Source organism: Neltuma alba, unplaced genomic scaffold, assembly GCF_004799145.2.
Source record: "Neltuma alba isolate B1F8T4 unplaced genomic scaffold, ASM479914v2 tig00010982_pilon, whole genome shotgun sequence".
NCBI lineage: Eukaryota > Viridiplantae > Streptophyta > Magnoliopsida > Fabales > Fabaceae > Neltuma > Neltuma alba.
In genome coordinates, this window is record NW_021635744.1 from 54951 (window position 1) to 82033 (window position 27083).

General features: G+C 34.1%; 1 pseudogene; it reads right to left on the minus strand.

Moving 5' to 3' along the window:
- Positions 1 to 792: 792 nt before the first annotated feature.
- LOC114760484 (probable metal-nicotianamine transporter YSL7) lies at positions 793 to 6955 on the minus strand (annotated as a pseudogene).
- Positions 6956 to 27083: the final 20128 nt, after the last annotated feature.

Sequence of the window (27083 nt, forward strand, 5' to 3'; positions counted from 1 at the left end):
TCGTTAAAATGGTTGAACAGTAACGGCTTTGCTGAACACGCCTCACTCTGGCTTATAAACGAGAAACACACACACACAAGCACGCACGCACAAACCCCATCGTGACTAGAAGATAGAATGAAATTCTTTTAACGTTTTCTTCTTTTTCATACTGGGATTCAATGAACAAGCTTATCTTCTTTGAGTGTTACGTGGGCAATCTATTAAAAAGTGAGAGAGCCACTACATATTGGTTGAGGCCTTCCATAGATATTAGAAGAAGAATTATGGAGGATTTAATGCTTTCCCTAAAATTACCTTTTTTTAAGAATAGAGGACATATATTTAATGGGTATTTCATCTCGATTTTTTGGGACAATTAATTTTTGTTGACAATGCTTGAGATCACGTGCCTACCCCACTCTAGTTATTGTTCTTCTTCTCTTACATTTAAACGTCTGTCCGAAAACATGGTGACTAGGAAATTACTGAAGTTGGTGATTGTCAGTTTTGTCTTGGTGGAAGAAGATAAGTAAACGCTAATAAGCAGCAATAATATCATATGCAGTGAAATTTATACGGAGTTTGGAGAAAGCATATTTGAAATGGAGGTCTTCTAGAAACCTCAAATCACATAATGCAATCTAAACTTGTGCACATATACTTTTTTCCCCCCCTATGATATATCTGCTTTATAACATACCACTTCTTGTTTTTTTTTTTCATTCTTCATATTTTAGTTGCTTCACCTATATTGGTGCCTGGCACATCTTTAACTTCAAAGTTCATAACTAAAAAAGGTGTTGTCCAACAGAATGACAGACAGTAAGGCATAAGATATTGATACCAAGCCAAACTTTGCCTCAAGAACCTAAAAACTCACCGACCCTTTTATTTGTAGCTCTGGAAAAGAACGTCATGCAAATTGTTGGCTTAATCCCAGCAAGAGCAAGTATTGAAGCAGGTAGAGTCCATATTCCATCCCCACATATCAAACCAGAAGCAACTGCTGGCCCAAAAGCATCTGCTTTTGCCTTGTTTACCTTCTGCCAAACGAACAATATCAGACTTCCTACACACATGTCAATGGCAAAATATGGCCCTAAATAGAAAGGTATGGCCATTGCCAATGGAAATGGTATGAACCACCCTCTCTGACCCATCAGATCTTTAATCAAATTTATCAAAATGGCAGAGCGAAGGAAGACATAACACAGCAGGAGGTAGTTCTCTGGTAGAGATGAGAAGCCCTAGGATGGCCATGTTCTTGTACAAAATAGCATATGGAGCAGGGTATTCACTTTTAGGAGTCCCAAGGTCATCAAGTGCTCTGTAGAAAACCCAAAAGACACAGGGAGAAATCACACATCCCATTGCAGTGCCAATTATTTGGCTCACAAACATGGAGCGCGGTGAAGCTAGGGTAAGGTAGCCTGTCTTGAAATCTTGTGTGAGGTCAGAGGCCATGGAGACGATATTCATCATCACTCTGCAGGCTACCGGGCCAGCAAGAATCCCACCATGTGATGCTCCAGCCCATGCTCCATTTGTGAATATGGCAAGCTTTCCATAAGTGGATGCAAGTGACCAATCTGTCAGCCACAACCATTAGCATTGCTGAATGCTAAGGGTGGAGCTAGAATGTCGATAACCAACATGTAGTACTCTTTTAGCTGGTGAAAGATGTGTGGAAGAGTAATCACTGAGACAATGGGAATTGGAACATAGCCTGCAACTGTAAACCATGTGGGGGTCTGATCTTTGAGAAAGAGATGGGAGGAAATCGAAGGATTGCTGAGGACGTGAAGGAGAGTTCTGATCTACAACAGGAAGAACATTTTCCCGTCATTTGTCCCTGATTTGTTGATACAATCCAGTGATGGTATGGCCTAGCGTCTTGAAGAAGTTATACAAACCATCTCCCAGGATCATGGCTATGGCTATGAATATCTGAATTCAAGATCAATAGATAGTTAGTAAACATAGCGGCAAGAGCTGTTCAGGGCTTAGGCTGCTCAGTTATAGATTTGCACTTGGAACCTCTTAGATGAGGGATTTTGTAATTTGTTCAATTGAGCAATTTGAGCTACCTGGATTTAATTTAGACAATTTACAGTTCTTTTTAAGTTTACAATGAGAAGTGTTTTTATCAGATTTATTTTTGTTTCCCTTATATATACATATCAACATAAATAACAAAACATTAACAACGTAGACCATCCATATAAAACTTAGGTAACTCAAATCACTAAATTGAATACTTCAGACGATCTCTTAATTTAGAAGATCCAATTTCAGATACTGTTCGCTAGGTGAAGCCCAGACTTTATCCATAGGCTTCTGTCATCTTCTAGGATCTAATAATGAGCCAAAATTAAGATGCTTATCAAGAGTAATATAGACCAATAAGATGCTTTAAACCAAGAGACTTACCTTGTAACCTTCAAGATCTGGCATGTTGTTTTCGTCAAGACCTGGAGGGTACCAATCGCCCAAGAAAGAATTCCTCGAAGCAGGAGTGATATATTGATGATACGTGGACAAATCATTCCCACTCCAGTGTAGATTGTAGAAAAATCAAAGCAGAACCTGCAAATAACTAAAGGCTGAAATGAACTCACCTAATAGTTGAAGATGATGCTGCTCTAAAATTTACTTTTCCCCAATTAAATAAGTGTGTCATTAGAAAGGAAGGAGATGTGATGGCGTACTTGTATGCTTTCTGCCCCATTGAAGGGAAGGCTTGAAATCCACAATCATCAGAAGCAGTGTAGGACCACTGAAAGAAACCCCATATGAAATTGAAAGTGAAGAATTTTCCCGACATTTTCACTTGCTTCCTGGAAGAACAATTCAATTAGTTAGGATTAGTAACTTCTGCCCAATATTTGATTTTGTAATTTTTTTTTTTTTGGCAGTGCCTTACTTTGCTAGTGTGGCTTCTTGAGCAGTATGGAAGCCGTTGATTAGATGTGCAGTTGCAGTCCCACTTGGATATGTCAATTTAAAGTCAGTGATCATAATCTGCAACATACAACAAAATATGAATTAAAAAAAAAAACTAAAGCGGTAAAGACATGAAGCATTATGCTGCTGAAGTAACTATAAAGAGATAGAGAATATGCAGGTTTCTTATTTTAATTAAAGTATAATTATTGATGAGTTGATAAAAAAAGAAAGAGCAATTTTGCATCACACCTTCCTTAGAGGCACAACCGAGAAGAGGCCAAGAAAGCCAACAATAAAGAGAAATCCAAGTATCCATCCTATTGCTGGGTCCTTGAAATCAGTTTTGTTTGAAGATAGCTGGGCTACCCGTTCCCTCATTCCAAAGAGGTAACTCCAAAAGCCGCCTGTAATAGGCTTTCTATATCATATATTGGCATATCAAAGAATATATATAAATAAGTTTTGAACAAACTCAATCATATGATGCTGGAACTGTCAACAATATTCACTTGCTATGTTTTCTTTGTAGAATATGATAATAAATACTCCAAAACCACTCCAAAACCTTCTCATTATAACTTCCAGTCTGGATCCTAGCTTGAGAGATGAAGAGTTAGTCATCAACAATAGAGATAAATTATACTACCTCCGGTTCTAATTATAAGAGCCAGTTGACTAATTTGAAGAGATTAAGAAAGTAAGTTGAGTTAGTTATTTGTCCTAAATAAATATTGTCTTTCCTAAAATATCCTTGCTAATTAAGTGTATTGATTAGAACTATTATTGTTAGAAGGGTTACTTTGGAAAAAAAAAGTATAAATATGAGAGACAAAACAGATTGGAATCTTATATTTAGGATCAAAATAAAAGTCAAACAGGGTTTTATATTAAGGACTGGAGGTAGTACTTTATTTTAGACAATGAATATCTATTCAGCAACCTTTAAACAGAAAAAGAAACAAACTTCGACTATCAGTTGTCAATAAGCTAGTGGCACTAAAGTCTTTGTTCATGACTTCTAAGTCAATGAAGTATTTTTCTTCATGTTTTGGAGGAAGGGGCCTTTAAATGATTGGGATGGTATGAATTACGATCGTATTGTGGAGATACAGTATCTTTCACTATTTTTGATGTTATATTCCATTTTAATTATTAATTTATCGTAACTAGGAGAATGATTTAGGAGTATGCTTATCGGATTTAATTATATATGTGCTTCGAAGAAGAGGGGAAATGCGATTTTTGTTCAGTTAGGAGAGTGGAAAATGTTAGCTTTATTGTCGTCAAAGTGATTAAAATAGCTTTTGTATGATTCAAAATGAGATGTATACTAACCCAAAGCACCATGTAAACTTAAAGGAAAGTTTCATCATATAAGACCACTAATATTATGCAGTAATAAATGCTGAGTTTTAAAGAGATAAAGCATAAAACTGAAATAATAAATATCAGGATATCTACTTTAATTATAAAATCTCGTAATACCCGATAATGTCAAAATGGGTCGGGTTAGGTAATTAAATAACTATCCAATTGATACTTAATACTATGAAACTGATAGTTGAGGGGCACTATAAACGCTATTGGAAAAGATGCAAATGGAGTTTCGCAAACAAATTATTCATAGAATTTCTTAACATCTCATTTATGCAATATATGTTATCCTGAAACTGACACTCAACCTTTTTGTTTTCTACCTTTGTGAATTTAATTATTTTAATGACACAATAATTGTGGTTACACCTTTCACAGTTTTTTGAAACTAAACATTGATGTTTTATCAGGGAGAATAACAATATAGGTAGTTTTACTAAAAAATTTAATGTGAAATCAGTATTTAGTAAACCTGTCAACATTAGATACTTAAATATTATATTTTATTGTCCAAATCATATATAAGAAAAATCATATTTCCAAAAGTTAAGAAAAAAAGATGAATTTTTTTTTTTACAATAGAAGAGGAGGAATATAATAAAATATTTTTCAGTAGTATCAACCATTTTAATGTGTCATCCTGTGCATTGCACAGGGAAGAAGGTTCTAGTTAAGATGGATATGTGATCATATAAAAAAAATTACACTCATAATAAATTTACATAAAGAAAAGTTGGCGTGGCATCTATTAAAGAGAAAATAATAGAAAATTATTTAATGTGGCTTAGGCATATTCAAAAAAAGCCGTTGGAGGAGCCAGCAAAAGTGATAAGTTAGACAGTTATTAGAGTCCTCTAAAGAGAAATGGAGGAAAATTAAAAGAACAGTTAAGAAAGTTATCTAAGAAGATATTTTGATTAACAATATATCCAAAACAACCCAATGAACAAAGTTTTTTATTGACAAAAGTTCAGGTAAGTTGAGTTTTGGGAGCTCACCAAGACACTGTATTGTTATAAAAGATTTTGTTTTAAAAAATTACACATACTCTGAGACTAATTAGAGTTTGGGGGAAAAAGCTTGCGTATAGTCAGAGAAGAACAATAAAATTACAACATTAATTTGTTTTAGTTTTTTTCCTTTTTTGCCAACAGCTTTTTTAGTTTGATGTCCATACATTTATTAGTTTTCTGTGTTTATTATTGATTACTCCACTGCAACATATAAGTACTAGTTCTTTAAAAAGATTGTTGGCAAAAGAAAGAGTCCTTAAAAGAGTTTGAAAATATATGGCATGCACAAGTTCTCTTATGTATTCACAAAATACATGGATTATTATAGGATTAGGGTGTAAATTAGTCCCGAAAGTTTTTACTTAAGAGCACTGGATATCAGGAATTTTTTTTTGGTTTAATGTCACCTTGAAAATTTTCAAATCATAGCAATGTCGGCCTTGCTTTTATCTAGATTAAGTTTGACTGTTAGTTGATCAAATGTGCTAAGTTGGCTGATCCGCATATTATCCACGTCATTTTCTTTTCTGGGGTAAAGTGCAAATTTGTCCCAAAAAATTTTAGTCAGGAGTGATGAGTATTCAGAATCTTTAAAGTGAGTAGATTAAGACAATAAATTAAATTAGTTATTTGTAATAAATAAGTGTTATTTTTTCTAAAATATCCTTACTAATCAAGTTTGTTGACTATAATTATCATTATTAGAAGAACTATCTTGAAAAAAATAAATAAATATAAGAGACAAAATAAATTGGAATCTTATATTTAGGATCAAAATAAAATTCAAACGAGATGTTACATGAAAAAGAGGAGGTAGTAGTTTAAAAGTAAAAAGAAAAAAAATAGAGAAATTCAATATGTATAGATGCTCATTCAATTCAAGTCATATATATTGGAGGGTGATACTTTCTCAGCTAGTTAAATAGTCAAAAATTGATTTACAACAAATATTCATACTAATATGACCATACAGAGCATCCCTTTTGTCTCAGTTCATTCCTAACGATAGAATTCATAACTCTCAAAACCTGTCGATGCCACTTTCTATTGTTTTTATCAATGTTTTTCACCCTACAAGGATCAATCTGTAACTCTATTTTCTTTTCTACTTTGCGAGGAATATTCTCCATAAATCGTAGATCCATCTCGGCAGTAGGGCTGAAAAACATCCAACTCAAGCTTTCAACAGGTAAACAATAATGTCTCGTCACTTTTTTTGACACACAACAATAATGCCTCATTATGAGTTCATCTGTAAATCTGTGAGCAGTCCAAATAGGTCTTAAATGATCTGGCCTTCCCGTCATCTTATAGGAATTAAAGCTGTTCTCAAATATGACAACTTTACGTAACAGATCACAATTCCAATTTGCTTCCAATACGTTATTGTACAAGTGTGCTGGACAATGTGGCATGAAGAATATAGTCGGTTTTAGCACTCTCTTCTTTCCATCTTCATCGAAGCGTGAGACGGAACAAGCGCCATTTTGAAAATTCTAAAAGTTATGAAGAAAAAAAGAATGACAGAGCAATCAAACTGCAAAGACTTGTGCATTTGAACCTTTAATATGAAATCTACAAATGCATTTGACTGCGCCACAAACTTTCCGTCTAGTTATGTCAAAGAAAGAATGGCCCATCGCTACATAATGCAAGAATGTAAAAGGACACCGAAATTAGCAAAAGGCTTTCTCTGTTTTCTCTGTTCAGATTCGCAGAGCCTACAGCATTTGAATTAACACGCAGATTTCCTAGAACACAGCGCGCACAAAAAACCGAAGCAGATCAATGAAGAACACAATATAAGTAATGAAGTAATCAAAGAAAAGACGAACCATTCTTGCGGTCTTGCTTCCGCTCAGCTTCTCGTTTCTTTCTCTCAAATTCTGTTACCAGTTTGCGTCTTTCCTCGAGGATGAGAATAACGGAGTAAGAGTTGAGGCTTTAAGGGGACTGTTCTTGTATATTTATTTTTTCAATAAAATTTATTATATATTTTATATTTAAAAGTCTTTTATAATATTGCAAAGTTCAAATAAAAACTTCGCAAAAAAAATGACGGAATATTTTTATGAAAAAAAATCCCATAAAGAGAATTAGAAAAATATAAAATCTCAAATCAGATTTGTTTCGTATATTTTAAAAGTTTTGACTGGATTTAACTTACAAATTAAGGATTCCTGATTTGAAGTTTAGTCATTTTTAGGTTCTTTTCATGTGATTTTTCTTATTTTTATTATGAAAGTTCCATTTATAAAATCCTTGCCAATGTGAGGAGGTTTGCAATTTTTTTAAATTATGGAAAAATAATTTTGGAAAACTTTACAAATTGAAATTGTCAAGACGCTTTAGTATGTGTTTTTTTTTAAAAAAATTTTGTATTGTAATATGGTTTTTCATATATTTTTTTTTAGTAAATGAAAAGAGTAGCAATTTACTGCCCTCTCCATCTTTTTCATAAGAGATAATTGTGGAGTACGACATGTTTTTTTTTTAAAAGAGATATTTACAAGTAGTCTCAAATTCTGTTTATTAATTTCCCATTTTACTTCTATTTAATTTTTGATATTATTAATATTATTGTGGTTAATTTTCACACCTTCTCTTTTCACCACACATTTTGTTTCTTTCTTATAAATGATGGTATTTTTAGAAAAAAATGTTACATTTTTTTATTACATATTTATTATCTTCAACTAATTTTAACCAGTATTTTAAATAATATACTTTGATTAATTATCTCTTGTAAAAATAAATTTTAGGAGTAATTACTAGCTTATTGACAACAGTTCAAAGTTTGCTTCTTTTTCTGTTTAACGGTTTTCTGTTTAAAGGTTGACGGTTAGATGTTTGTTATGCAAAATAAAGTATATAATCAAATAAAAAAGAAAGTGTTGATGTGAAATTTGCAATGACCTTCTGGCCAAAAAAAAAAGAAAGAAAGAAAGAAAGAAATTTGCACGCACCTACTTAGTTTATATTTACAGCAGGGCAACTTTAAATACTACCTCCTCCCTTGTCAAGACGCTTTAGTATGCGTTTTTTTTTTTTAAATTTTTTGTTTTTTAATATGGTTTTTTTTTTTTTAGTAAATGAAAAGGGTAGCTATTTACTGCCCTCTCCATCTTTTTCGTAAGAGATAATTGTGGAGTACGACATGTTTTTTTTTAAGAGATATTTACAAGTAGTCTCAAATTCTGTTTATTAATTTCCCATTTTACTTCTATTTAATTTTTGATATTATTCATATTATTTTAGTTAATTTTCACACCTTCTCTTTCACCACACATTTTGTTTCTTCCTGCTATAAAACTATTTTCTTTCTTCTTGTTATCTCTTTTAAATTTTCCTCCTCATTCAAGAAGAGGAAAAGTTGTTTCCTCCATTTTTTCCCCTCCTTTTCTTTCCTCCCATATTTTTTTTCCATCCAATCAACGGTGTGAAGGGTCATGATTCTCAATCTTTTTTTTAAATATAATTTTTGTATTTAATGGCATAAATCTCACAATTTAAATTCAAATAGCTTTTGCATATGATTTAAATGAGATGTATGCTAACCGAAAGTGCCAAGTAAGCTTAAAGGGAAGTTTCACAATTACAAAAGACCTTTAATATATTATACAGTAATAAATGTTGAGCTTCAAAGAGACAAGCATAACATTGAGACATCAAATATAAGAATATTAAGATGAATATGTGGTCATATAAAAAAAATTAGATTCATAATGAATTTATGTAAAGAAAAGTTGGTGTGACATCTATTAAAGAGAAAATAATAGAAAATTATTTAAGGTGGCTTAGACATTTTCAGAAAAAGCCGTTGGAGGAGCTAGTAAAAGTTGTAAATTAGATAGTTATTGTAGAACTCTAAAGAGAAATGGAGGAAAATTAAAAAAATCAACTAATAAAATTATCAAAGAAGACATTTTGATTAACAATATATCCAAAACAACCCAATGAACAAAGTTTTTTTTTTATTTTCATAAAAGTTTAGGTGAGTTGGATTCTGGGAACTCACGAGAACACTATATCATTATATAAGATTTTGTTTTCAAAAAATTACACATACTCTGAGGCTGATTAGATTTTTGGAGGAAAACAAGCTTCCATATAGTCAGAGAAGAACAATAAAATTACAACATTAACTTGTTTTAGTTTTTCCTTTTTTTGCCAACAATTTTTTTAAGTTTAATGTCTATACATTTACCTGTTCGCTATGTGTTTATTAGTGATTACTCCACTGCAACATATAAATGCTAGTTCTTTAAAAAGATCGTTGGCAAAAGAAAAAGAGTTCTTAAAAGAGTTTGAAAATATAGGGCATGTACAAGTTCTCTTATGTATTCACCAAATACATGGATTATTATAGAATGGAGGTACAAATTTATCCCGAAAGTTTTTACTTAGAAATGCCAGGTATTAGAAATTTTTTTGAGCTTAATGTCACCCTATAAGCTTTCAAATTGTAGCAATGTCGGCCTAGCTTTTATCTAGGTTAGGTTTAACTATTAGTTGACCAAATATGCTAAGTTGGCGAGGCCACATGTCATCCACGTCATTTTCTTTTATGAGCTAAAGTGCAAGTTTACCCTTAAAATTTTTAGACAAGAGTGCTGGATGTCTAGAAGTTTTCAATTTGGAGCAATGTTGCTCCAACTGTTATCCATGTTAAATTTGATCATTAACTGACCAAATATGCTAAGGTATAGGTCCACATGTCATCCACTTCATTTTTGTTCAAACTGAGAATTTAGCACTAACTCTATCTGGGAAAAATCATTGCTTCTATACTTTCCAAGCCTGTAGATATTCTCGAGATCAACATCATCATTAAAATTTTCAAGAACACTCATGAGCTTCTCCTCTACATTTATTATTTACTATATTTTTTCCGCTATATTTTTGTTCTTATAAAAAGTAGCAAACTAAGAGTGAATAATGAAACAACAAATGCGTGCAAAGGGTTATTTTTCTGTGGGAGAAATAGAATTAGGGTTTTGAACCAGGAATAAAGTAGATAACTTGAAAAAAAAAATGAAGTAGATCACACATAGACTTACCAGCTTAGTGAATTTGGTCAGTTAATGATCAAACCTAACATATATAACAATTGGCACAATATTGCAACAATTTGGAAACTTTCGGATACCCAATGCTCCAGAATAAAAACTTTCGGGGTAGATTTGCACCTTAACCTTAAAAAAATGATGTGAATGACACGTGGACCTGCTAACTCAACATATTTGATCAACTAGTAGTCAAACTTAACCTAGATATAACGGCATTACTATGATTTGAAAACTTCCAGAGTAGTATTGAGCTAAAAAAAAAAAACTTCCGGATATTTAGAGCTTCTAAGCAAAAACTTTCAGGGCAAATTTGCATCTTAATCCTTTAAAATATGTCATTCAATTAACATAAATTTCAGCAATACATTCTAGTTATAATGTGTTATAATATGATATAATATTCATATTTTAAGTTAACTATAATTGAATTGCAAATTTGAGGTTAACAACACCTTTAGTTGTCAATATTCCATGTATCCGTTTTCAATGTCTGTAGCCATAAATGTTAATAATAGTACTGTTACTTGTTAATTTTTCTGCTAACATATGTTATCATTTTGAGAATTATTCTGTTTCTAGCTTAAAAAAAACATAGAAATATGTTATATATGAATATGAAAGTAATTGATGATATTACATCACTTGTCAATTTTTATGCTGCAAAATTTACTGTCAATCGGACCATCACTTGTTAATCTGGACACATACGCCTGTTAATTTATAAGCCTTCATTTGTTAATATCTCTGCTAATATAATGTAATGTAATATTCTCATTTTTTTGTTTAAAACCTAAAGAATAAGAAAACATGTAATATATGAAGAGAACATTAAGTAATAATGTTATATAGAATTCAACATAATTAAATTTGTTCTTGCTACAAAATGAGTTATCAACCATGAAACTATCAGTAGTCATTTCAAACACCCTTAACTGTCAATAACCTTACAATCAATGCCACGCCTAAGTGAGAAAAAAATAAAATAACATCATTTCCATAAGCATCCAAGCATAATCCATCTAGACCTATCTCCTCTTCTTGCTTTGGTTGAAGCCTAATAGTATAGATAGCACTTTATTCCCATGTTGATATTTGGTCTTAATTCCTTTGCCCTTCTGTCATATTCCATCTTTTGCTTCTCAAACAACTTATCCCAAGCTTTTTTCAAATGTGCATTCCCTGATTTTATTGAGTTGTAATTCTTCGACTTCTTTTGGTAGAGTTCTTTAGTAAACACTGCATAACCTATTTCAATAAAATAAAGAGAAATAAAATACTTCAAAGTGAGAGGGGGAAAATGAGGATTTATTTGAATATTACACTGATAAAATTAGGGTTTTTATATTTTGATTTCTTTAACATACTTACCTATTTACTGAATATAATGAACATGGTCAAGCTTTGTGAACATCTGTACTCTTAAATTAGCTTTCCTACACTTTAGACATCATTATCCTGCACTTTAGCTTGTTTCTTCTTTTCTTCGTTCAAGAACGGTACAATATTATATAAGAACCTAAAATGAGTAAAATTTTAAAGTTTAGCCATAAGTATGTATGACTCATGGCAGTACTCATTGTGACATCTAATGAAGCTCTGATCAAGACAATTATTGCCAATCATTGTATCTTCAATTTTAAAGCTAATAGAAAGCCACCTCTGTGCGCAATTCAAAACTAAATCAGTTAATGTTTTATTTCACTTTGTTCCAAGGACTGAAATTTGGTGCTAAAACACAGAACAAAATTGGCTCTCAATTCTTCATATTACAATGGGCATGGGCGGGCTCGAAATCCTCTGTGAGAGTGAGGGTCAAGAAACTTGCCAATCAAATATTACACCCTTTGGTCTTTATTTTCCCTTCAATTTGATCATTCTCTATTTTTCCAGGATAATAAGATAATTCCAGAAATCAAACCTGGATATTTTATATGAATTTTCTTCTTCCATTAGCTCCTTTGGTCTATGAAATAATTTTCCTAAAAATCTCAGCTCAACTCAAAAATTATCCTCTAACTATTTTTCCTTGAATTTCCAAAAAAACAGGTCCTAAATTCCTGAAATTAACTTTATAATTATTTAGACCATATTTTAAAGGTCTTAATCTCAACAATTTCTCTAAAAATTTCTCCTTCATCATGCTTTACTCAAATCCATAAAATTTGGGATATTACAATTTAAACCTCGCGCCTCCATCTATGTAAGGATCCTCAACAGATTATTACAAAAAAGGAAAAAAAAAAAAAGAAAAAAGATGCTTAACAGCATTGATAGGAAAACACTTTGTTATCCAATCGTTTAAGACCAATGTACATGTGCTTCTGACCGATTTCAAATGCTGATGAGGGTTCTTCATTTTCTCATTATTCTTCGATCTCATAGTTTCTACAGTTCTTATAGGGACACTTCGCATTAGCCCTCAGGTGACCGATGATGCACATAGAGTGGACGAAATGTCCGCAAGGGCATCGAATAATGGTGCCTTCAGTAGTATGTATGTTCCATCGACAAACTTCACAGATTATGTCGAACTCATCAGCTTCCAGCACCAATCCGAATTTCTCTTTTGTAAGAAATAAGGAATACTTGTATTTAGTAGGGGTCAGTTCTAGTTAAGTGTGGGCCTAAAACTCTCGTTTTGGGCCTGCTTGTAGACTTGAGTTCTTCTTCTTTAAATAGGGCCTCTGATGTACCAGATAAGATGGCCCATCATTTTGTGTTTTTTTTCTTTTTGTATTTACCGGATTTATTCTAGATGAATAAAAAGATTTTTCTTCTCTGAAACGCTGTGTTCCCTTCTTGGATAATCTAAAGCCCTTCGTTCTTCATGGTATCAGAGCCTAGGGTTTTCCCTGTTCTTACTCGATTCTGGTGACCTAGCGAAGGTTCTACGGCAGGAAGCAAGATGAGCGAAGAGAAGTCCGCCGCGGAAGCCCTGCCATTCTCTCACCCGTTGTTCTTGCACCCATCAGACACGCAAGGCACCGCGATTGTTCACCATGTGCTCACCGGAACAGAAAACTACACCGTGTGGAGCAGAGCCATGAGGATAGCGTTGATGGGGAAGAACAAATTGGGCTTCATCACTGGAAGCTGCAAGCAAGAGGATCAAGATGCTTCGTTGAGGGAGCAGTGGGAACGATGCAATGCGATCGTTCTTTCGTGGATCCTGAATTCGGTATCTAAAGAGCTTGCTAATGGTGTGATCTTCTTTCAGAGTGCACACGCAGTATGGGTCGACCTGAAGGAAAGGTTCGACAAGAAAAATGGAGCAAGAATTTTTGCTCTGCATCACGAAATAAACTCACTCTGGCAAGGGTCCCTCTCAATGTCGGCCTACTACTCGAAATTGAAAGAGCTCTGGGAAGAGCAATCGGCGCTTGTGATCCTCCCGTCCTGCACCTGTGCCACCTCTCGGACCTATGCAGAGGTTATGCAAGAACAGAAGCTCCTGCAATTTTTGATGGGATTAAATGAATCCTACTCATAAGCACGGAGCCAAATTTTATTGATGAATCCTCTACCTTCAGTCAACGAGGATTTTTCAATGGTAATCCAAGACGAGGCACAGAGGTGTATCGCTAGTGTTGAAAAGGATTCACCTGGTGATGGAATTGCGATGGCAATACGCGGACGCGGACGAGGCAGAGGTTGTGGACGTGGGGAGACTGGGGTGGAGTGCTCCTACTGCCACAAGAGAGGACATAGCCGAGAGAATTGCTATCAGATAATCGAGTATCCAATGTGTTAGTTAGGATTGGTTTAAGTTATGGGCTCGGTTGTACATATATTTGCTGAGTAGATATAGTTATTTGTTTCAGTCCCTTCTTGGGCCTATGTTCGGCATATGGCCTATAAATACTTGTATTCTCCCCATTTTGAGGGTGTGAGACAGATGCAATAATACAGAGAATTATTCATTCGTTTCCTAGGTTGGTCCATTTTACATGGTACCAGAGCCGGGCCATTCACTGGGTATCCAATCAACACACCCAGTATGATCCTGAAGCCGACCCGGTCTGTCAGTCTTCAAGATCTGATTGACGTGTCTTCTTCTTGAATCTTTCTGCTCACAAGTATTGATTTCTACGTTGTGTTTGGGGTCGCTGATCAAATTCGCCCCCCTTCAAATTCGTCTTCTAAGGCCGTTTCTTCGTCTGCCATAGTTGATCGGTTCAAATCGTCCAAGTGCCTTGTAACCGCCGATCTGTGATTCTGTTTCTGTCTGGTTTCTTTCTCTGCCAAAGTTGGTCCGTTCAAAACGTTTGTGATCTCGTTTCTTTCTTTGCATTGTTCTTTCTTCCACCGGTCTATATTTTTCCCTCTTCACCGCCTTCAATCATGCCACAGACTGAAGCATCAAAATTTCAGTCTCTTGATTTTCAGCATCCCCTTTTCTTGCATCCTGCCGACACTCAAGCTCACACTCTCGTTATGCAAATTCTTCGCGGATCAGAAAATTACAGCATTTGGAGTTGGGCTATGCAATTAGCACTCCTCGGTAAGAATAAACTCGGTTTCATTCACGGCACCTGTCTTCGTGAAAAACAAGACCCTCACCTCCAAGAACAGTGGGATCGTTGTGACGCCGTTGTTCTCTCTTGGGTTATCAACTCGGTAGATGCACAAATTGCAAGTGGCCTGGTATTTTCTTCCAACTCCCACTTAGTTTGGCAAGATTTGAAGGAACGGTTTGATGTGGTTGATGGTGCGAAAATTTTTTCTCTCCACCGTTCAATCAATTCTCTTACACAAGGGACTATGTCGGTGTCAACTTACTATACCAAGCTCAAGGAGTTATGGGATGAGTATGCTGCCCTTGTACCTATTCCGACTTGTGCTTGTCATTCATCCAAAGAATACACTAAAAGTATTCAAGAACAGAGGCTTTTTCAGTTCCTCATGGGGCTCAATGAGGCTTTCCACCAACTACGAAGTCAAATTCTCCTTACGAAACCATTGCCATCTCCCAACCAGGCCTATTCAATGGCAATCCAGGAGGAAACTCAGAGGCAATTGTCCTATGGATCCCCTAATACATCTTCTGACAATTCTGTATTGGCTTCTAATGCGTCCAGAGGAGGAAGAGGCCGAGGAGGAAGAGGGAGAGGCCGTGGTAGATCTCAGGATGAGTGTAGCCATTGTCATAGGAAAGGACATCGTAAGGAGAGCTGCTATCATCTAATTGGGTTCCCACCTGGTTTTGGGTCCAATAGAGGCAAGAACGAGAGAGATGATCAAGCTAATCCTGCTGTAAATGAACCTGCGACCAAGTCTACTAACGGCAATGATGCTACAATTTCACAGACTTCCACCTTCACACCTGACCAATATAGACAAATACTGGAGCTGCTTAAACGAGATTCAGACCCACATGAAGCTGCAGTGAGCATTCAAGCCACTACCCCAGGTTTGCCTGTCAATTTAGATTCTGAATGGATATTAGATTCAGGTGCTAGTTGTCATATAGTCTCCAGTTTAAGCTACTTGGATAATTACATTCTTTATATTGGTCCTCCTAAATGGGTCAAGGTTCCTAGTGGAGAGAGGATTCGGATAACACATATAGGGGAAGTCAGAGTAACTAAATCAGTTTTCTTAAAGAATGTTCTATATGCAAAAGAATTCTGTTATAATCTGATTTCCATAGCGAAACTCACTCTGGATAATTTCTTTGTGGCTTCTTTCTTCCCTAACATATGTGTGTTGCAGGACATGTTCAATGGGATGATCAGAGGGATTGGTAGACTCAGTAGAAGTTTATACTTACTGAAAAGAGAAAGTAAACCTGTTTGTTTGAGTACTATCAACAAAGCTGAAATGGTCAACACTGTAAACTTTTCTCTGTGGCATTCTAGACTTGGGCATATGCCCTTAGATGTTATGAAACATCTGAACAATGTGCAAGTTTCTGATTGTATTCCTGACAATGATAAATGTGAAATATGCATTCAAGCTAAGCAGCCTCGTTTGCCTTTTGTTGCTAGTAATTCTAAATCTTCTGTTTGCTTCCAGTTGCTACATATTGATGTTTGGGGCCCGTATAGGACACCCACACATCAAGGGTATAGATATTTTCTAACCATACTTGATGATTATTCAAGAGCAACCTGGATTTTTTTAATGCACCATAAATCTGATGCTGAAAGATTTATAAAAACCTTTGTTGCCTATGCTAAAAACCAATTTTTTGCCAAAATTAAATCTGTCAGAACAGATAATGGATTAGAGTTTGTTAATACACAAATACACCACCTTTTTGACAGTAAAGGTATAATTCATCAGAGATCTTGTCCGTTTACTCCCCAACAGAATGGAATTGTTGAAAGAAAACATAGACACTTATTGAATGTAACTAGAAGCATTATGTTTCAGTCTCAAATGCCTGCAAAGTTTTGGGGAGAAGGGGTTAGGACAGCTGCTTACTTGATAAATAGAACACCTTCTAAAGGTTTGGGATTTGTTACACCATATGAATTGCTGTACAAGAAGCCTCCAGAACTAGGACACTTAAAAGTATTTGGTTGTCTTGCTTTCGCTGTGAATCTGACTTGCAATGACAAATTACAGCCCAGAGCCGAACCTTGTGTTTTCCTTGGGTATCCCACCACTCAAAAGGGTTATCTTTTGTACAATGTAAAAAGCAAGTCCCTTATTGTCACTAGACATGCCACTTTTCTAGAAAATAAATTCCCCTTTCGAGATGTTGACACTTTGGATCAAGGGGGAGTCAACAAACCGAGACTAGATCCTTTTATCACTGATTATGATAGTCAGCCTTTTAGAATGACAGAATCTGCAGCTGATTTAAATACTAATGGTCAAAACAGGATACAAGAAACTGGTAGTAACCAACAGCATATTAGATCAAGTAGAAATAGGCAGCCTTCTTCATGGACTAAAGATTATGTTTGTGATTATCTGCCTCCTAATCAACACACTGATAATAATAATTCTCATCTGGATTGTGTTGGTTATGATAACTTGACTGATGATTATAAGTGTTTTCTGTCTAGCATTGATAAAGAGGTAGAACCAGACAACTATGATCAAGCCTCTAAGGACTCTAGATGGGTGGAGGCTATGCAAAATGAAATTAAAGCCTTAGAAGCTAACAAGACTTGGAAGATAGTAAATTTACCCAAAGGAAAGAAACCAAATTTACCCAAAGGAAAGAAACCAATAGGCTGTAAATGGGTATATAAAGTAAAATACAAGTCTGATGGGAAAGTGGATAAGTTCAAGGCTAGGCTTGTTGCCAAAGGCTATAGCCAAAAGGAAGGGATTGATTTCTATGAGACCTTTTCTCCGGTAGTAAAAATTGTTACTATTAGAACTATTCTGAAATTAGCTGCTGTTAATAATTGGTCTATACATCAAATGGATGTAGACAATGCTTTCTTGCAGGGAGATTTACATGAGGAAGTCTACATGACTATACCTCAAGGTTTTGAGCACAAATCTGATCGCTTTAAGGTTTGTAAACTTGAAAAGTCATTGTATGGCTTGAAGCAAGCTTCTAGGCAATGGAATGAGAAGCTCACCCAATCTCTCATTAAGGGTGGTTTTCAGCAAAGCAAGCATGATTATGCTTTGTTTCAAAAACATTCCAAATCTGGTACAGTTTTCTTACTTGCTTATGTAGATGACTTGATGATCACCGGGACTAATGTTCAGTCTATTAGTGAAGTTAAATCTTTTCTGCATAAGGAATTTAAAATCAAAGATCTAGGTGATCTAAAGTATTTTTTGGGACTGGAAATTTTGAGATCTGAATATGGTATTATTTTAAATCAAAGAAAATATGCCACTGAACTTGTTGACCAGACAGGTTTAGATGAAGCACAAAATGTCATAACTCCTATGGAGCAAAACTTGAAACTCACAGCACAAGAGACACAAGATGATTGTTACATCAGTGATCCTAGTGTTTACAGAAGGCTTGTTGGTAAGTTGTTATATCTTACTTTAACTAGGCCTGACATTTCCTTTGCTGTACAGGTGTTAAGTCAGTTTATGCAAGAGCCTAAGGAGTCACACATGAGAGCGGCTTTGAGGCTGGTCAGATACATTAAAGATAGCTCAGGTCGTGGGATATTTCTTTCAGCCAATAATTCTAAGGATATGGAATGCTTTTGCGATTCAGACCATGGAGCTTGTGGTGACTCCAGGCGTTCAGTAACTGGTTTCATAATAAGGCTAGGGGGCTCACTCATTTGCTAGAAATGCAAGAAACAAAGCACTGTCTCCATATCTTCAGCAGAAGCTGAATATAGAGCTTTGAGGATGGCAGCAGTGAAGATTACTTGGCTTGTAGGATTGATGAAAGAACTACAAATTCATGGGATTGAGCCTGTAAGAGTGTATTGTGATAGTAAATCTGCTATTCACATAGCTTCAAACCCAGTTTTCCATGAGAGAACAAAACATATAGAAATTGATTGTCATTTTGTGAGAGAAAAGCTCTTAGCAGGAATGATAGCTTTCAAGCATGTTGCATCAGGGGAACAACTTGCAGATATCCTAACCAAAGCACTCGGTGGCCCTCAACATGAATATTTTTTAAGCAAGTTAGGAACTTGTGAATATAGAGTTCCTAACTTGAGGGGGAGTGTTGGGAATATTGGGAGTGTTGGGAATATTAAGCTGTAGTGCATTATTAGTTAGGATTAGTTTAAGTTATGGGCTCGGTTGTACATATATTTGCTGAGTAGATATAGTTATTTGTTTCAGTCCCTTCTTGGGCCTACGTTAGGCATATGGCCTATAAATACTTGTATTCTCCCCATTTTGAGGGTGTGAGACAGATGTAATAATACAGAGAATTATTCATTCGTTTCCTGGGTTGGTCCATTTTACACAATGAATTTCAAGGGTAACAGAGTAAAACAGAACAAAGAAGTGCCTCAAGGGGTTTCAGATGGTAATCGTGGACCAGAAATACTTGCAAGTACAATGAATACTGTGGCGCCTAGTTTCACTCAAGAGCAATACCAAAAAATCCTGGAGCTGATAAAAAAGGATACAGAAGTCATCACTCATGCACTAATCGGTACAGGTTTGGTAGTTCCCTCTTCTTATAATATGTCCTTTGTAATTTGGATTTTAGATTCTGGGGCAACCACGCACATGATAGGAGATTTAAATTTGTTATTAGATTATAGAGTTTATGATGGACCAATTCGAGCAATTAAAATACCTGATGGGAGTAGGGTCCCCGTAACACACATAGGTAGAGTGAAGATTTCAGAAGAAATTCTCCTAGAAAACGTTTTATTTGCTCCCCAACTCAAATTCAATTTAATTTCAATATCTAGACTTACAAAGGAACATAGTTGCGTAGCTTCTTTCTTTCTTGATCTCTGTTTGGTGCAGGCCCTACAGGGTGGGAAGATGAAGTTGATTGGTAAAGTTGTGGACGATTTATACGTACTAAGAATAGCGAGAAATTTCCATTCTGTTCATATTACTGGGAATATTTATAAACTTGAGAATTTTATTGATATTGCTCTGTGGCATAAGAGGTTGGGGCATGCCCCTCTTTTTGTAATGCAACATTTGGATTTTGTAGTAAAAGACAATTTACTTGCAAATAAAATGTGTGATGTTTGTGTTCAATCTAAGCAGACCAAGTTTCCTTTTAATTCTAGTTGTATAAGGACCAAAAGCTCTTTTGAACTTCTGCATATTGATGTTTGGGATCCATATAGGACCCTGACACATCAGGGTTTTAGATTCTTTCTTAATGTAGTTGACGATTTTTCAAGGGGAACCTGGGTCTTTATGAAGCGAAACAAATCAGAGGCTGTTGTCCATATTAAAAATTTTGTTTCTTATATCTTCACTCAATTTCATAAGCATTTGCAAAGGATAAGAATAGATAATGGAACAAAATTCATTAATATAGAGCTAAAAGGTTTTCTGCAAGAGAAAGGAATTATACACGAGACATCTTGCCCCTATACTCCTGAGCAAAATGAGGTAGTGGAGAGAAAACATAGGACCATAATGCAATTGACTAGGGCCTTAATGTTGCAGTCTAATGTACCTACTGATTTTTTGGGAGAGTGTGTGAAAATGGCTGTTCACCTAGTTAACAGAATTCCCTCCAAAATAATAGGGTACAAAACTCCTTATGAGAGAGTATATGGACACAAACCTAATTTAAATAATTTGAGAGTTTTTGGATGCTTGGCCTATGCTACAGATCTGAAAGTATAAGATAAACTCATGCCTAGAGCAATTCCTTGTGTTTTTTTAGGATATCCTGATAATCAGAAAGGTTTTATTCTTCTTGACCTAAGAAATAAAGAGATTTTGGTTAGTAGGCATGTTAAGTTTTCAGAAGATAGATTTCCTTACAAAGATGCAGTAAGTATTGAGCCAGGGGGAGTAAGCCCCATGTTGAAGGAAATGTTCTGGTATGAAACAGACCAGAACCATTTCAAAACAAATGCCAGAAGTGTGAGAGCTGGTCAAACAGAACAAGAAGGTGCACAAACTGACACTCAGCAGGTAAATGGAGATTGTAATGAACCTAGATGTGATCAGTTCAGACCAGCAAGGGAGAGAAGGCCTCCCATATGGTCGAAAGATTACATTTGTTCTTTACTATCTTCTGAGACAGAGTTCAGTCAAGGTAGCAAGTGTAAATATCCTATTGCCAATTATGTATCTTATTCGAATATTTCCCCTGATTATATGACTTTCCTCTGTTCTATTGATTCTCATACAGAACCAACTAAGTATGAAGAAGCTGTAACTGATAAGAGATGGGTAGATGCAATGAAAAATGAAATTGATGCACTTAATAGCAATAGAACTTAGGACATTGTTTCTTTGCCCAAAGGGAAAAGACCTATAGGATGTAAGTGGGTCTACAAAATTAAGTATAATTCAGATGGGAGTATAGATAAGTACAAGGCTAGGTTGGTAGCAAAGGGTTATAATCAAAGAGAAGGAATAGACTACCATGAAACTTTTTCCCCTGTTGTTAAAATGTTTACTGTTCATTTGATACTTAAACTTGCTGCTGTAAATAGATGGAACTTGTACCAAATGGATGTGCATAATGTTTTTTTGCAGGGAGACCTCAATGAGGAGGTCTATATGAAGATTCCCCAAGGTTTTGAAAGAAAGGGGGAGAATCTAGTTTGTAAACTGAGGAAGTCACTTTATGGATTAAAGCAGGCTTCCAGACAATGGAATCAGAAATTGTCACAAGCTTTGATAGGTGGAGGTTTCAGACAGAGTAAAAATGACTATTCACTATTTGTTAAGCATTTTTCAGATGGTGTGGTAATCATTTTAGTTTATGTTGATGATTTGCTGCTGACAGGTAGTTCTGAAAATGGCATTAAATTCACTAAGAGATTTCTGCATAACAGTTTTAAAATTAAAGATCTTGGTCACATGAAATATTTTCTTGAGTTCTTAAGGAAAGCTGGAACTGGAATGTTTTTGTGACTCAGATTGGGCATCCTGTGCAATTACAAGGCGTTCGGTTACTGGATATTTGCTGAAGCTTAGGGGTTCGCTAGTCATGTGGAAGACTAAGAAGCAAAATACTGTCTCAAAGTCATCTGCAGAGGCTGAGTACAGGGCATTAAGTATGGCAACTTCAGAGATAGTCTGGGCTTTAAATATGTTGAAAGATGTGAGTATTGAGCATCCAGAACCAGTAAGAGTTTTCTGTGATAGTCAAGCGGCCATCCACATTGCTGCAAATCCAGTTTATCATGAGAGGACGAAGCATATTGAAGTGGACTGCCATTTTATCAGAGAAAAGTGGGAGTCCAGGCAGATTGATCTGAAGCATGTAAGGTCAAATAATCAGCAAGCTGATCTTCTTACAAAGCCTGTCTCAGGAGAAGTTCAAAGGAGACTCTTGGGCAAGTTGGGGACGGTCAATTTATTCAATCCCCAACTTGAGGGGGAGTGTAAGAAATAAGGAATACTTGCATTTAGTAGGGGTCAGTTCTAGTTAAGTGTGGGCCTAAAACTCTCGTTTTGGGCCTGCTTGTAGACTTGAGTTCTTCTTCTTTAAATATGGCCTCTGATGTACCAGATAAGATGGCTCATCATTTTGTGTTTTTTTTCTTTTTGTATTTACCGGATTTATTCTAGATGAATAAAAAGATTTTTCTTCTCTGAAACGCTGCGTTCCCTTCTTGGATAATCTGAAGCCCTTCGTTCTTCATCTTTCTTCATCATTTCAACAACAGCCTCTTCTGAGAAGAGGTGCCGTTCAGCCTACAAGAACAGATGTGAAAGTCAAATTGCAGGTATAAATGGCTGACGCAGCAGTTCATTGACGCAGAGTTTGGATGGAAACCAAAAAGGTGAAAAGCATCATGCTTATACAGAAAAGAACTGTGATAGCATAAGCCATCTTTATAAAAAATCTTGAGTCACATACAAAGTTCCTAAGTAAACAAAATATCTGACCTTCGCAATCTTCCGATGCAGCTTCTCAATTCCAACATAATAAATGGTAAATAAACCCAAATAATTTGAACTTCAATGACCATAAATATCATCCAAAATCAAGCACATTCCAGAAAGATCAAGTGACGTTGAAGGCCATTATTCCACTAAAGTGCAGATAGCAGTTGATTGATGTGTTCAATGAGGCATCCATCCCCTTCATTTCTTGATCATCAATCAACGAATTTGAAAGAATTGAAAGGCATGTGCAGAAGAGGAACGAATGCAATTTCGCTTGCAGAAAAAGAAAATACGCAGGAATGGAGAAACCCCAAGCTGGATTCTCCCAAAATGTATTGATATCTATCTACCGGCGAATAAGATGGGTGTTCATATAATTTAATCAAAACCTCGCTTAACTGACCTTTCCATTTGATCCAATTAATTAAACAAGCGCCAATTTGAAAATTCTAGAAGTTATGAAGAAAAAAAGAATGACAGAACAATCAAACTGTAAAGACCTTTGCATTCGAACCTTTAATATGAAATCTACAAATGCATTTGACTGCGCCACAAACTTTCCGTCTAGTTATGTCAAAGAAAGAATGGCCCATCGTTACATAATGCAAGAATGTAAAAGAACACCGAAATTAGCAAAAGGCTTTCTCTGTTTTCTCTGTTCAGATTTCGCAGAGCCTACAGCATTTGAATTAACACGTAGATTTCCTCTATTCAGATTTCGTAGAACACAGCGTGCACAAAAAAATCGAAACAGATCACTGAAGAAGTGACGAACAACAGAAAGAAAATAAATCTTTTCACAAACACGTAGAAAACACAATATAAGTAATGAAGTAATCAACGCTCTGAGACGACAAACCACCAAAATTAGCCGAAGATTTCCTCTATTCAGATTTCATAGAACACGTGCACGCACCGAAAAATCAAAACAGACAAATGTAGAAGTGACGAACAACAGAAAGAAAATAAATCTTTTCACAAACACGTAGAAAACACAATACAAGTAATCCAAGTAATCAAAGCTCTGAGAAGACGAACCATTATTATTGGCTTCTTTCTCTCAAGTTCAGCTCTGCTAACGTTACCGGTTGTGTCTTTCCTAAAATCCTCACTCCGTTTCTTCAATTTATAGAGTTGAAATTGTCAAGACGCTATAGTACATGCAATTACTTGATTTGCGAGGTTTGTAATGTGTAGCGTAGCGCAGAGTAGATTCGTCAAATAGCCAAATACCGTTTGCTTTTCTTTTTTTTTTAAAGCAAAAGATAAAATGAACATCATAATTATATATAGTTATTTCTTTTTCCTTCTTATTGTAAATGTAAATAAGAATCATACAAAATTTTCAATAAATGATATTAAAAATTCAAAATTCAAAAACGAGTTTTTTTTTTCCGGGGTTGGACACAATATGTGATATTTTTGTGATGTTGTTAGTTGATTAAATATTTGATAGTGCTTACTTTTATTATTCTCTAATGAAGATACGAGCAAGGTTGTCATATAATTAAATGGATTTTAATACAAAAAATACAGCAATTTGGTTTAAAATTGTTTAATAATATATAATTCTTGGTTGATCAAATAATCAGGTTTAAAATTAGTCCCATAATTAAATTTGAAAATCATTAATTCTTCATAAATCATAATACTTGTCATACGGGTATTTTAGTATATTTTTCAAATAATTATATTTATTTTACACATGGTTAATGGTACATAGGACAAAAATTATAAAATAATTCACGCATAAATTGTATAAGTTTAAAAAAATAATAATTGTTAAATTTATTTATACTCTAATTTAAGTTTTGGAAATATTATTTTTTGCATACATTAAATAAAAATGTTACAATGCCTTTTGAGTTCTGAGAGAGTTGCTGGGTTGGAGCTCAAGATTTCAACAGTAGAAGTGACTAAGGACGCTTCTTAAGTGGTGATTAGGAACCCCGTCCTCCATGAGCATGAAATAAATATTTGTATTACGAAACCAGGTTTCTTTTCTTTTCTTTTCTTTTGGCACAAAATATATGATGTATGGAGAGAAAACAATTAGAATTTTTTAAAAAGTATTATGCTTAGTATTTTTTTTAATATTTAAGTCTAAATCTTATCGATAAATGTACGTAAAAATTTTAAATATTATATATTTTATATTTGCCAATCATAAAGTTCTTGTATATTTATTTTTTCAATAAAATTTATTATATATTTTATATTTAAAAGTCTTTTGTAATATTACAAAGTTCAAATAAAAACTTCACAAAAAATGACGGAATATGGGCAGAGGGAATTTCCGGTGGAGCGGTGAAATGCGTTACGAAAAAAATCCCATAAAAAGAATTAGAAAAATATCAAATCTCAAATCAGAATTGTTTCGTATATTTTAAAAGTTTTGACTGGATTTAACTTACAAATTAAGGATTCTTGATTTGAAATTTAGTCATTTTTTGGTTCTTTTCATGTGATTTTTCTTATTTTTATTACGAAAGTTCCATATATAAAAACCTTGCCAATGTAAGGAGGTTTGCATTTTTTTTAATTATGGAAAAAAATTGGAGAAACTTTGCAAATTGAAATTGTCAAGACTCTTTAGTTTGCATTTTTTTTAAAATTATTTTTGTTTTCTAATATGGTTTTTCATTTTTCTTTTAGTAAATGAAAAGATTAGCTATTTACTACCCTCTCCATCTTTTTCATAAGAGATAATTGTGGAGTGCGACATGTTTTTTTTTAAAAAGAGATATTTACAAGTAGTCTCAAATTCTGTTTATTAATTTCCCATTTTACTTCTATTAAATTTTTGATATTATTCATATTATTGTAGTTAATTTTCACACCTTCTCTTTTCACCAATCATTTTGTTTCTTTCTTATAAATGATGGTATTTTTGGAAAAAATGTTACATTTTTTATTACATATTTATTATCTTCAACTAATTTTAACCAGTATTTTAAATAATCTACTTTGATTAATTATCTCTTGTAAAAAGAAATTGTAGGAATAATTACTAGCTTATTGACAACAGTTCAAAGTTTGCTTCTTTTTCTGTTTAAAGGTTGACGGTTAGATGTTTGTTATCCAAAATAAAGTATATAATCAAATAAAAAAGAAAGTATTTATGTGAAACTTGCAATGACCTTCTAGGCCCCCCCCCAACCCCAAAAAAAAAGAAAGAAAGAAAGAAATTTGCACGCACCTACTTAATTTACATTTACAGCAGGGCACCTTTAAATACTACCTCCTCCCTTTAATATAAAAAATAATTAATTAATTAATTAGTGTAGATTAAAAAATTAAATAAATTGATTCTTTGTAATAAACATGTTTTTTAAAATATTTTTACTAATTATATGTATTAGCTAGAACTATTATTTGATAAAAATTTTATCATGTATAACTACTATAAAGATTATCTTGTAAAAAAATAAATAAATATAAAAGATTAAAAAATTGAGGTATTATATTTAATACTAAATTAAATGTAAAAGCAGCTCTTATATTAAAGAAAGTATGTACTTATAAATTAGAATTATTATTACAGATTTAAAAAAACATAAAATTAAATACACTAAATTTTTTTGGCCAACAAGGTATTACTGCAGTACAAAGTGGACCAAAAAATTTGCAACTTTTAATAAAATAAAATTATTGAACTATTCTTTTACAAACACAATTATTACTAAAAATCAGCACATGTTAGGTGAATTTTTAAAAAATAAGTTGCATTTTTAATTATATTTATATTTTATTTAAATAATTATATTTTGACCAGCATTTAAATAATTATATTTATTTATTAATTAAACAAAAGATTCAATTCTTAAATTTTACAATGAATTAAATGACATTTAAAAGTCTTCTTTATTTTGACCCGAAAAGAGTCCCTAACTCCTTAGTTAGTGCCACTAGCTTATTGACAACTGACAGTCAAAGTTTGTTTCTTTCTAATTAAAAGTTGCTGGATAGATATTCGTGATCTAAAATAAAGTATATGAGGTATGGTTCTCCAAATCCAAAGGGGGGAAAAAGGAAGTATTGACGTGAAATTTGCACGCACCTGCTTAATTTACAGCAGAGCAACTTTAAATTTGTATTCGTAAATTATACCCTTTTAGCCTTAAATATAAATATAAATATAAGGCTGAATTTATAATTACATTAACAAAATTTGATAGGAAAATTAAGAATAAAAACTGATTCTAGTTTTCTTCCTCCCCGAAAACAAGTTGTTTCCCGCCACTCAGCAGAA